This window comes from Corylus avellana, chromosome 4, assembly GCF_965113065.1.
Source record: "Corylus avellana chromosome 4, dhCorAvel1.hap1.2, whole genome shotgun sequence".
In the NCBI taxonomy this organism is placed as follows: domain Eukaryota; kingdom Viridiplantae; phylum Streptophyta; class Magnoliopsida; order Fagales; family Betulaceae; genus Corylus; species Corylus avellana.
This window is the reverse complement of record NC_142493.1, coordinates 27,813,486-27,826,805: the sequence shown is the minus strand read 5'-3', so window position 1 is coordinate 27,826,805 and position 13,320 is coordinate 27,813,486. Positions and strand designations below refer to the sequence as shown.

The 13,320-nt window shown below is 34.6% G+C and overlaps 2 pseudogenes; both read right to left on the bottom strand.

Annotated features, from left to right (window-relative positions):
- Positions 1 to 639: 639 nt before the first annotated feature.
- LOC132173503 (stemmadenine O-acetyltransferase-like) lies at positions 640 to 3,411 on the bottom strand (annotated as a pseudogene).
- Positions 3,412 to 9,960: 6,549 nt separating this feature from the next.
- Positions 9,961 to 11,540, bottom strand: LOC148586567 (stemmadenine O-acetyltransferase pseudogene; annotated as a pseudogene).
- Between the last annotated feature and the right edge of the window lie 1,780 nt (positions 11,541 to 13,320).

The following is a 13,320-nucleotide window of genomic DNA, read 5'->3' as shown; positions in this document are numbered from 1 at the left end:
TATTAAAAGGAAGTTTGAGCTCATACGTGAGGGGAATGTTAAAGTATTGATTAAGTAATTAAATTTACCTCTTCCTATTAGCTTAAGCTTTGAAATATTTGAAGAAGAGAAATGCTAAGGGTCAATAAGTTCCTTATATTTGACTCATATTTTCTTACAATCAACAATTTGATTTGTAGGGTCCACTATTGACTTATGTGAGATTTACATAAGTCTACAAATCTAATAATTGATTGTAAGGGAAATGATATGATCAATAAATTTTTCATATTTAGCTCATATTCTCTTACAATCAACGATTAGGTATGTGAGGTTCACCATTAACTTATATGTGAAAAAACACAATTCGGATATTTAATTTTTATTCAAGCAAACTCCAATTAAATTTGGAGATACACAACTAGAGAAGAAGATTGGATTACATTCAGAAGATAATTAAACGTTAACAAACCAAACATTGATTAAATAAAGTTTTTTTTTTTTTGATATGTCCACACAAAAAAAATAGAAATTCGAACTAATAATTTTCGCTTCAAGATGCGTGGTCTACGGCGAATTGAATTATCTATCGGGAACGATTAAATAAAATTTACTCAACATGAATGTCCCGACAGAAATTATTATTGGCCCCACCAGCATTCAATGCTCAGCTATTTCCCAAGAAACAAACGGAAGGAGTTCTTCATCGCTATCAAAAACGACAGCGTCTTCCTCTAATATGTTCACAAATACCTCAATTCCATGCCCATCTCTTGTACTCGTCAACACCTCGTCAACACCGCGAGATTATTAAAAGGCATGCTGGGACAGCACACCCAAGTGGGCTCCCCCCACCCAAAATCAGCTTCATAAAGAGGAAACCTGCACCAACTTGTAAACTTATACGACTCCACGTCACCCTTCGAGGCCATCTCCACCTCATTTGTCATCGAATTCGGAATCGCATCGCTCTGTAGTTTCTTCACGTAATCACCGTCGATTCCTTTTATTGCATTGCTTAGCTTCATCGCCAGCGTACGATTACTATCATGATCATCACCACCATCAAGCTGATCCTGCGGTGATAATACAGCCGCAGCGAAGTACCAAAGATTCCCAAATGAATGCGTTGGCATGGGTGCGACCATCCTCGGGCGTAAGTTCACCGCATGAATTGCTACGTGCACTCTCGCTGGTGCCGGTTTTGATTTGGATATCTCCAGCAGACGTTTCCATATGAACGCTGAAACCGCCAAAACGCGCGTTGAGGAAGCATTTTCTTTCAGAGCAGCTATGCTTGATTTGTCGAACACCAATCTTCTAGTTACGATCTTCTCCTCGGTCACCCCAATGTCTCCCTTCCCCCAAGATATATCTTTCGGTGGGAAGTAAGTGGCCGCATCAAATTTTGGACAGACATGATCTTCATCTCCTCGGGATGTGGCACTCCAGGCGCCAAGAAATGTTGTGGCTGTAGCTCCATCAACGATCTTGATGCAGCGTGACTTAATAGGTTGTAGCAAAAAACTAACAATAAAGCAGCAGATAATTAATTCTAAACTTAGATTCTATCAATGATCTAAGAATTCTTCTAAAAACAATAGATACTCTCTAAAGTTTATAGGAAAAGATAAATAAACTCAACTCTGAGTATTCTCATTAATCAAAATCAATAATAATCAACAACCATTTTCTCGGGAGGCTATAAACATATTTATAGCCCAAAACCCTAAACATAATAAAATATTACATAAATACCCCCCAAACCCTAAACTTAATAAAATAACGAAATATTGACTCCTAAAACCCTAATCCTACTAAAACAAAGAAATAAAGACGGCTTAACCTAATTTAAAACGCAGAATATAACATAAACAACTCCGTGTGCGATCGATCGCAGGTACAAGTGCGATCGATCGCAGTTTCAGGGACTTGGTGTGCAAATGTCTGGAATTGCGCTCGATCGCAGGTACATGTGCGATCGATCGTACTTCCAGAGGACCTGCGATCTGCATCAGATCCTGTGTGAAACACACACACCAACGGCTACTCCACCACATTCAAAGATATTATATTTGACAGCTAAGAGAACATCATGGGTTCCATGGGGTTCAAATGGCAGAAACTGGTTTAAGATTTCCATGTTGAAATGTTGGAGAACTTGTGATAACTTACACGCAACTCGAGCTTCATAAAACTCGACCCCCTCATCGTTGCAGTCGATGGAGTGGTCTTCTTAATTTGAGGGTTCCAACCAAAGGGTAGAAGCGGTTGAGGGTTTGTTGAAGGGACTTTTTAAGGTGACAGGATTTTTGGACTTGATGATGATCAACGTGTTGTAATATTTGTTGCAAACATTCATTTTTTAGTCGCTTGAAAATGTTTTATCATTTGATAATATATTCTTAAAGGTTTTTATGAGAAATAAAAATCATCTTTAACCATTTTGGTTTATAACCGTTTGTATTTATTACTTGATTATGAGATATAACTGTTATGACCGTTTGTATTTATTAATTGGTTATAAGTTATTAAATAAAAATTAGTTTTAATTGACTTTTATAGTTTTGACCGTTAGTCTTTAACAAATTTTATTGTAGTTTGACCATTTGATTATTAACAAACGTTTTACCTTTTTTTGGTGTTATGTCATTAACCCATTGATTTCCTTACCATTTTATAACCATTTGAATAATATGTTTTATTGCATTTTATAACAAGTTTTATGCTTGGGAGTTTTTTAACGTTTTGACCGTTTTGGTCATTAAGATTTTCTTTATGACATACTTTCCAGCACTTGTATATATAGATATATTAATACATTGAAAGTAAGAACATATATGAGAGATAGAAGAAAAAATCACTTATTTTCTATCTAAGGCTAAGGCCGTATAGTGTGTTGCAAAACATTTGTTTCATGGCATATGCTTTATTGTTGGTTTTTCTACAAAATAATATTCTAAGGTCCCTCATCAACTTTCACAATTTGGTTGTTCTATTACTCATCGTTAAGTATTTGGAAGTGCATTCTTAACGAAGATAGACGCTATAATCTAATCCTGGGAAGTTGCATGTCAAAGGATCCAATCGCACCGAGTTATACACTCCGGGAGGCACGAATCAACCTTTAAAGACAACGCTCTTGCGTGATTTTATAGCATTGTGAGATCTTTTCATACTCTTTTTTTATCTCTTGTATTTTATTTATTTTATTGTTAATATTCATATTGTAATTATTTTATATTAATGAGAATTTGTGCACCATCCAAAATTATTTCTAACACAACGTCATCATGGGCATTGTTGGGTTGATAAAAAAGGATGATAGGAATATAAGTGGTGGGTGCAAGTTGATCTGGGAAGGAACGTTTGTGGTTTCTAAGGTTATGATGGTTTAATGATTTCCTTTGAGATTATTTCAACATTCATCATCGCCACAGATCTCTTTTATTCAGAAGCTAATTAACCCACTGAATTAATGTTCATGCTTTTCTAAAGATCGAGGTTGCAGCTAGCTTTTATAGAGACGAGATGGAGACCTCTTTCAAGTTTCAAGATGAAATAAATTTATGTTATTGTACACGAAAGTGATAACAAAATTTATAAGATAAATTTAGTTGTTTAACCAACACAAATTTCACTTAACAAGTACATTAAAAGCACTTCCAACTACCTATTGGGATTTGGTGAGGAGCATTTAAAACCTTTAAGGCTTTGGATATTATTCCCTCGAAATTAGAAGAATTCCAACTATACTTCTTAATGAATTTTACAATGTACCTTGAAAGCACTTCCCACTACCTATTATAATAATGAATTAGATTCTCTCCGGTCCAAAATAGACTGGAGAGTATCCAGTTAATGGTCAAAACTTCTTTAAAAAAAATTTAAGACCATAAATGAGACATATGTTCCATTAATATAAATAATACTAAAATATTATTTATATTTTAAAAATAATTAAAAACAAAATATTAAAAGAAAATAATAAAAAATTAAAGGGCGGATGACCACCTCAGTTGGGCATGGAGGTGGCTGAACCACCCCCCAAGGGCCAAATCAAAAAAAATAATAAAAAAAATGATTTGGCCATTAAAGTGGCTGATCCACACCTAAGGGCCATGGGTGGGGGTGGCTTCGGCCACCCCAGATCGGCACTTGGGGGTGGGTTTGAAGCCTCCCCGGACTAGCCCTTAGGGGTGGCCAAACCCACCCCCATGGCCCTTGGGATGGTTCAGCCTCCCCCAAAGCATTTTCCAAAGTTCAACCGAAGAAGTTACTAGGAAAGTGAGGGGGCATACATTGGACACTCTTTTTAAATTCCACGACTTTCATTGTCAGAACTTTCCTAGACATTGTAATTTTGGATAGTATCATAAACATTTACCAACATATGTGGCTTAATTAATTATTCTCAGGTCTAGGCATCAAGCAATTTATATTTAAACAATATAAATAAAAGGAATAAATATATTCATAAGTTCATGTATTAAAGAAACTATAATTTTAATACTGAACAATTTAAATCACAAGACAAATAAAATTGTAATATGAAATTCTCAGGTCTAGGATCAAAATTGATTTTGATCCTGCCATCAAGGAGTAAAACCACTTGGTAAAAATCAATTTCCTAACATCTTTTTGCTAGAATAAATCACTCAATATTGTAACCGTAATTATAATAAATATGACATAAATACCATACCTCATATTCTTACCACTACAAAAAAAAAAAAAAAAAAAAAAAAAAAAAAAAATCTCGTTGGAGTTTTCTGACGTGGCGTTTTTTACGCGCGTCGATTGTCAGAAGCATAGGTGACAGGAAAATTTTTTTTTCTAAAGTGCCAGTGGGTATAACATCAGAATTTTCTAATGTTCCACTGTCTCACACATCAAAAAATTTTCTAACGTGATAGTTCTGATGCGCATCAAAAAATTAAAAAATTTTAAAAAAAATTAATTAATTTTTTTAAAAATCTTTTTTGGAATTTTTTTTTTTGAATTAAAAATTTTATTAATTAATTAATTAATATATTTTTTTTTTCCAATTCCTCTGCATGGCAGCTCCCTCACACTGCCGTGCAGATCTGTGTTTCTCGATCTAGCTAGATCGAGAAACACAGCTGCACCATGGTGCAGAGATCGATCTCTGCACACCATGGTGCAGAGATGGTGCACCATGCTCTTCTTCTTCCTCGATCTTTTTCTTCTTCTCCTCTTTTTTTTTTTTTCTTCTTCTGCTTCTCTTCTTCCTTTCTTTTTCTTTTGCAGCTTCTCTTCTTCTTCTCTTCTCCCTTTCTTTTTCTTCTTCTCTTCTCCTTCTTCTGCTTAATTTCTTCGATCTGCCGTGGAGAGAAGGGAGAGGAGAGAGAGAGAGAGTGTGGGAAAAATAAATGAGGAGGGAAGAATAAAAAGAGGAAAAAAGTGGAGGGAAAATAAGAAGGGGGAAAAATTTTAAAATTTTGGCCTTTATTTTTTTCTTCTGACGTGCAATATTTAGCACGTCAGAAATTTCTGACGCACCAAACTGGGGCGTAAGAAAATTTTGACGCGCCAAGGTGTGTCAGAAAATTCTGACGCACCAAACTAGCGCGTCAGAATTTTCTGATGTGCTATTTTTTAGCACGTCAGAAAATATTTTCTGACGTGGCATTTTTTGCCACGCCAAAAAATGCTGACGTGGCAAAAATCATGTACTGTTTGCCACGTCAGAAAATAGCAATTTTTTTGTAGTGTACAAACCGGTGATTTGACCATTAAGGTTATGTGTCAAGGTTCGTTTCTTTGATCAAAAGAGCTTGCACTTTTATGGAGAAAAGATGGACGTACAAGAGGCAAAAAGAAAAATAAAAATAAAGATGGGAGCCTATTTCAAATTAAACAGAGCTTCAAATTCTCACTCAAAATACAAGAAACACAATAGGCAATGATAAATTTCAAAGGAGGAAGATGATGACGAAGAGAAAATGAAATAATAGAGACAAGTATTTAATTTTCTTCATGCTTTGATTGATTACATTTTTGGGTATTTAATTATACAAGAAATTGCCAGCGTTAATGGAAAAGATGATCAGCTTTTCTTTGCAAGCTCACAAATTTCATGGCTGGAGCCTGGAGTTTCCTTTCTCAATTAATTGGAAAAAATATAAAAAAGTCTCTCAAACTAACATTCGTTTATGATAGAACTCCACAATGTTCAAAATGTATTAAAGTAGGTTATCAAACTATCAAAATATATCAAAAATGCCACTTATTTTTATATATTTCTATAATACCCCTATTCTTTTAACAAATAAAATAATAAAATAATTGTAAAAAAACCAAACAATTTGGAAAAAAAAAAATTCTTTGGAATAAATAAATAATTAGTCATTGTAGTTGACTTAAATTATAAATTGCTCCATGTTGTATGAAAGTAAAATCAAAAGTTCTTGAGATATTAAAAAAAAAAAAAAACAATTTTGTCCATGGAGTCAAATTCTGTTAAAAAATTGTTTTTATTCGCCCATGCCATTAGTTTTTTTGTATTTTTATTAAATTGTTTGGTTTTTTTTTTAATAATTATTTTATTTGCTAAAAGAATATAAAAAAAATAATAAAAAAATGGCCGTTTTGATACAATTTGTTAGTTTGATGGACTAGTTTAATATCTTTTGAATATTATGAAACGTTATCACGATTGTTAGTTTAGAGAGCTTATTTATATTTTTTTCCACCAATTAATTTGTAGTAGGTGAGTGGATAAGATGAGGCCCTTGCTTTATTTCCTTTGCTTGGATTCTCTTCCTTAACGCTCCCTCTCTCAAGTTGGAGCAGATATTTATGAAATTTTTTTTTTGCAATTATTAAGAAATGGCCCCATTTAAATTTTGAATTTGCAAAACTAGTACTTTATTTGATCGCCGGGAAAATAGAGAGAATTGGAGTTTTCCTTGCCTCCATTTTCTTAGCTGACAAACAATCTACAGGAACATACAGATATGTTATTTTTAAATTCAATTTTTTTTTTTGGGTCTGGTACGACCACATAAAACATGTTAAAGTTGACACATGAATAAAAATAATTTCCTCACACACCTATCTGATTGTTCTTTCATTAGCTTAAATAGAAAATATAGATTACAAGGAAAGAGAAAACAAATGAAATGCAATCTGTACACATTACTGCGTACGTAGACCTACGTTACTGTGAGCTACTTATTACTACGTACCTACGTTACTGGCATCCAGCTATATACATTACAGCTATGGATGTTACAAGAGATAATTCAAAGCTAGCCAAATACAACTAAATGTCTACGTTACAAGTAATCATGCGTCAAGATTATTTAAGGCTAACTAAATACAATTGAATGTCTGCGTTAAACCATGAAATGCATCTTTATCCAATGGCTTTGTCAATACATCCGCAAGTTGATTAGATGCAGGTATATATATCTCGAAGCAATGAGTTTGGACTGTAGCTTTTCTTGAACGAAGTGACAATCGATTTTTATATATATGCTTGGTGTGCGCGTTCGTGAAAGATTGGATTATTAGAGCATTTTCAGCAGCTTCCTTATCATTTTTTCTACATTTAAGGATTCAAATTACTTTTTGCTTCCCTATGTTAAAATACATCACAATATTTTTCCTTAATCATTTTTTATATCATTAAAATATTTTTTTTTAAATTATATTATATATATGAGAGGAGAGAGGAGAGAGAATTGTAAGAGGAGAGAGTAGAGAGAAACATTTTTATTTTTTATTTATTTTTATTTTAATAATCATAAGGATTGGAATAGTGGAACCCTATACTTTGGATTCCACTGTAGCGATCTTCATGGTTGATGCTCATTTAGAAAATCTGCTGTAAGACCTTTTTTGTGATTTTTTAAACATATTCCCTACACATAGGGAATAGACTCTTTTATAGAGAATCTACTGGAAATGCTCTTAGCGATGTGAAAGGCAGCTTGGTTGTCACAAAATATTGTGATGTACTTGTAAGAAATACCCATATTGCACAACAAATATTTTAACCATTGAAGCTCACATGTTAAAGTAGTCATGGCTCGATATTCAGCTTTAGCAGAAGACCACCAAGAAACTGTAGCTTGCTTCTTGGTTTTCTAAGAAATGAGATTGGAACCAAGAAAAATGCAATAGCATATAGTACTAGATCGTCGAGTAACGGGATACCCCACCCAATCTGAATCACAATAACCTTGCAAATGAATAGTACTTGATGATGATAAAAAAAACCCCCCTTACCAATAGGATGAGCCGTTCAAGGAAAATGCATAAACTAAGAATATTAACCGAATAATTAATATCAAGTCTTGTAACAGTAAGATATATAAGACATCCCATCAATCAACGATAAGGAGTGAGGTCAGGAAGTAAAGTCCCATCATCTGGCGATAAACGCAAGTGTTGCTCCATAGGAAAATCAGAGACACATCCTCCAGTCAAACCATTATCCTTGAGAATGTCTAAGATGTATTTCTTTTGAAAAGAAATATGCCCTTTTTCGAACGGGCAACCCCTGTGCCAAGAAAATATTTAAACTTTCCTAAATCTTTGATAAAGAATTTCTTCTCGAGAAATTGCTTGAGCTGGTTAATAGCCAAATCATCGTTTCCTTAAATGATGATGTCGTCTACATAGACCAAGACAAAAGTAGAAGAATTGCCATTATAATTAAAAAACAATGAATAATCAGACTTAGATTGAGAAAAACCAGCTTGCATAATGGTAGATGAAAATTTTGCAAACCACTGATGTGATCTTTGCTTCAACCCATGGATAGATTTGTTCGGTTTACAAATCCGTGTCTCCCCCTTTCGGCAAAACCCAGGTGGAAGTATCATATATACTAGGGGTGTCAAAAATAATCGGGAAACTAGAACCGGGACTGGAAAACAGGGAAACCGGAAACCGGGAAACCAGGGACCGGTTCCGGTTCCGGTTGCCCAAAAAAAAAAAAAACGGGTCTTATTTTATTAAATAATATTTATATATTATTATATATATATATTTTTTAATTCTTTTAGTCTTTTACGCAGCGTTTAGGACCTTAGGCAATTAGGTTTCTCACTTTTCTGGTTTTGAAGGTTTTAAAATGATTTTTAGGGTATTTTAAAAAATTTGAATTTTTATTTCTAAGGCTCATATAGGCAAAAACATTGATTTTTTAGGATTTTTAGGCTTTTTTAGGTTTATTTTTTTAATTATTTGGAGCAATCACAATAAAGCCTCTTTAATTTAGACAAAAAGATTAATAGTTTTTTTTTTTAAATGAGCTAACTTATAAAAAAAATAATGGGCTTATTTTAGGCCTAATACCTAAAATAAGCCCCAAATACTAATTTTTTTCAAAAACCGGTTACCGGACCGGGTAAAACCGGAACCGGCCGGGAACCGGGGTCCCGGTTCCGGTTCCGGTTTCTCAAAACCGATAACCGGGGTACCCCGGTTCCGGTTCCGGTTTTGGCCAAAAATCGAAAAACCGAACCGAGTTGACACCCCTAATATATACCTCTTCATTAAGATCACCTTGTAAAAAGACATTATTAATGTCAAGTTGATGTAGTGACCATTGCTTGATGGATGTAATATAAAGCAAGGTACCAACGGTTACCAATTTTGCCACATGTGCGAAAGTCTCATGGTAATCCAATCATTCAATCTGAGTAAAACCTTTTGCTACCAACAGGCTTTATAACGCTCATAGAAGAAACAAAAGAATCTCTGTTTCATGGATCGAGATTCATGGAAATCCAACGTAGAATCAAACAAACTAATTAAAAGAAAAGTCTTCATTTCTTTTTACGCTTAATTGGATGTTGTGTGATGCATGCCATGACACTCTTATCTTATCGATTCATCACCCACCTATTAATTCATGTCATATGACTCATATTAACCCATCTCATATATTCAAATATTCTCCTCCAAATTAATCATTGAATCGAATCACAAGCTTACTAGTCCATATATATCAACATCAAGCATATTTAATTTTTATTCAAGTAAACTCCAATTAAATTTGGAGATACAGTACCAGAGAAGAAGAGCGAATTACATTCAGAATAATGCATGCGTGCATGAATTACTCCATTCGTCACCAGATAATTAAACAAATTAAGCATTGATTAAATAAAGTTTATTCCGACAGAAACAAATATATATATATATATATATATATATATATATATATATATATATATATATATATATATATTTCCCCCAGCTGCTAGCATTCAGTAGCTACTCAGCTATTTTCCAAGAAACAAATGGAAGGAGTTCTTCATCCCTGTCAAAAACGACAGCGTCTTCCTCTAATATGTTGACAGATGCCTCAATTCCATGTCCATCTCTTGTACTCGTCAAGACGACAAGATTCTTAAAAGGCATACTGGGACAGCACGCCCAGGTGGGCTCCCCCCACCCAAAATCAACTTCATAAAGAGGAAACCTGCACCAACTTGTAAACTTATACAACTCCTCGTCACCCATCGAGCACACCTCCACCGCCTTTGTCAGCGAATCCGGAAACTCATCGCTCTGTAGTTTCTTCACGTAATCACCGTCGATTTCTTTTATTACATGACTTAGTTTGATCGCCAGCGTACGATCATCATCATGATCAAGCTGATGATCAAGCGGTGATAATACAGCCATGGCGAAGTACCAAAGATTCCCAAAGGAATGCGTTGGCAAGGGTGGGACCATCCTGGGGCGTAAGTTCACCGCATGAACAGCTACATGCACTATTGCTGGTACCGGTTTTGATTTGTTTATCGCAATCAGACGTTTCCATATGAGCGCTGAAACCGCCTCAACGCGCGTTGAGGAAGCCTTTTCTTTCAGAGCTGCGATGCTTGATTTGTCGAACACCAATCTTCTTGTTACGATCTTTTCCTTTGTGACCTTAATGTCTCCCATGCCCCAAGGCAAATCTTTTGGTGGGAAGTACGTGGCCACATCAAATTTTGGACAGACATGATCTTCATCCGATCCCCCACGTGATGTAGCGCTCCAGGCGCCAAGAAATGTTGTGGCTGAAGCTCCATCTGCGATCCTGTGCGAAAAACACACACCAATGGCTACTCCGCCACATTCAAAGACATTATATTTGACAGCTAAGAGAACTTCATGGGTTCCAAGGGGTTCAAATGGCAGAAACTGGTTCAAGATTTCCAAGTTGAAGTGTTGGAGAACTTGTGATAAGTTGCAGGCACTTCGAGCTTCATAAAACTCGACCCCTTTATCGTTGCAGTCGATGAAGTGGTCTTCTTTGACGGATCCAGCCAAAGGGTAGAAGTGGTTGAGGGTTTGTTGTAGGGACTTTTTAAGGCGATTCTTGGGTTGATCAAAGTCATGGCCGCTCTTGGGTTGATAAAAAAGAATGATAGGAATATAAGTGGTGGGTGCAAGTTGGTCTAGGAAGGAACCTTTGAGGTTTCTAAGCTCATGGGGTGTTGGAGATGATGGTTTAATAATTTCCTTTGAGATTATTTCAACCTTCATCATCTCCATATATAGATCTCTTTTATATTTAGGCCAGAAGCTAACCCGCCCACTGAAGTTTTATGCTTTTCTAAAGATAGAGCTTGCAGCTAGCTTTTATAGAAATGAGATGGAGACATCTCTTTCAAATTTCAAGATCAAATAAATGAAGTAAATAATAAAATTTGTAAAGTAAATTTAATGGTTTAGTTAGAAACTTTGAATCACATGGACAGTCGCATTAATTTGTAAGAAACTTTGAATCACTAATACAACATTCAAAGCTATAATTTGTCAGAAATTTAATGGTCCAACTGCACATTTCTGACAATTATTTGGAAAATCAGCAAAACTCTATCGTACTAAATATTTTATTTTCTAGAGATGCGTCCTTTTGTGAGGATCGCGACAATGCATTCCCCCACTATCTTCTCTCTTTAATATCTTGATTTTTTCAAAAAAAAAAAAATTAAGAGAGGAGATGGTGGGGAGATGGGGGAAAAGGATCCTCTCCATTTTAAAATCCCTCTATTTCCTCCATTTAGTGTATTTTGAAGGGTAGTGTTGTCCAAAAGTTTTAATGATGGTAGTACAATAAATGCAATACCCTTCAAAATGCACTAAATGGAGGAAATGGAGGGATTTTGAAATGGAGAGGATCCTATTCCGGAGATGGGTGGGAGAATGCACAAAAGCCTTAATCACATGAGCTGTGTTTGTCAAAAGACTTGAAAAATGAAGTGAGCTGGAACTGGAGAAGATTTAATTGATGTGAGAAAAAAAGTAAGAATATTTTGTATGAAAAAGTGAAAAATAAAATAAAAATAAAATAAAAAATTGTTTTGTAGTGATTTTTTATTTTATTTGAATAATAATAAAAAGTTATTGATGTGATGTAAAAAGTAAGAATGTTGAAGTTAATTTTGAGAGGAATAGTAGAAACTTTTTTTGAGTCCCAAAGAAAGAGTGAGAGATGTGAGAGAGAAACCTCGGAGCAGCGACTAGGTCAGTGCTCCGAGACTAGAGGGAGTGGCATGAGTGAGACGGGAGCGGCGAGAGAGAGAGGGAGCGGCAAGAGTGAGGCGAGAGTGCTAGTGAGAGAGGAGGCGGCTACTGTAGGTTAGAATAAGTTAGGGACCATTCTCTTACATTTTACGTCACATTAATCATTTTTTATTACTATTCAAATAAAAAAATCACTACAAAACATTATTTTTTATTTTATTTTTTTTTTCACATTTTCATACAAAACATTATTAGTTTTTCTCACATCAATCAAATCTGCTACATTTTTAGTCCACTTAATTTTTCAAGTTTTTTTTGGCGGATCCGGCATACATGTATGATGTAGTTTAATCAATGATCAAAATTGAATCTTAAAGTTGACTTATTTTTAGAAGCTTTTAATATGAGAGAGAAAATGAAGACAAATTTTAAGAAATTTAATCTTGACCATTGATTAAACTATAGCATAATTTGTCAGAAATTTAATGGTCCAACTGCACATTTCTGACGATTATTTGGAAAATCAACAAAACTCTATTGAACTAAATATTTTATTTTCTACAAATGCGTCCTTTTATGAGGATTGCGACAATGCATTCCCCCACTATCTTCTCTCTTTAATATCTTGATTTTTTCAAAAAAAAAAAAAAAAAAATTAAGAGAGAAGAGATGGTGGGGAGATGGGTGGGAGAATGCACAAAAGCCTTAATCACATGAGCTGTGTTTGTCAAAAGACTTGAAAAATGAAGTGAGCTGGAACTGTAATAGATTTAATTCATGTGAGAAAAAAAAGTAAGAATATTTTGTATGAAAAAGTGAAAAAAAATAAAATAAAATTGT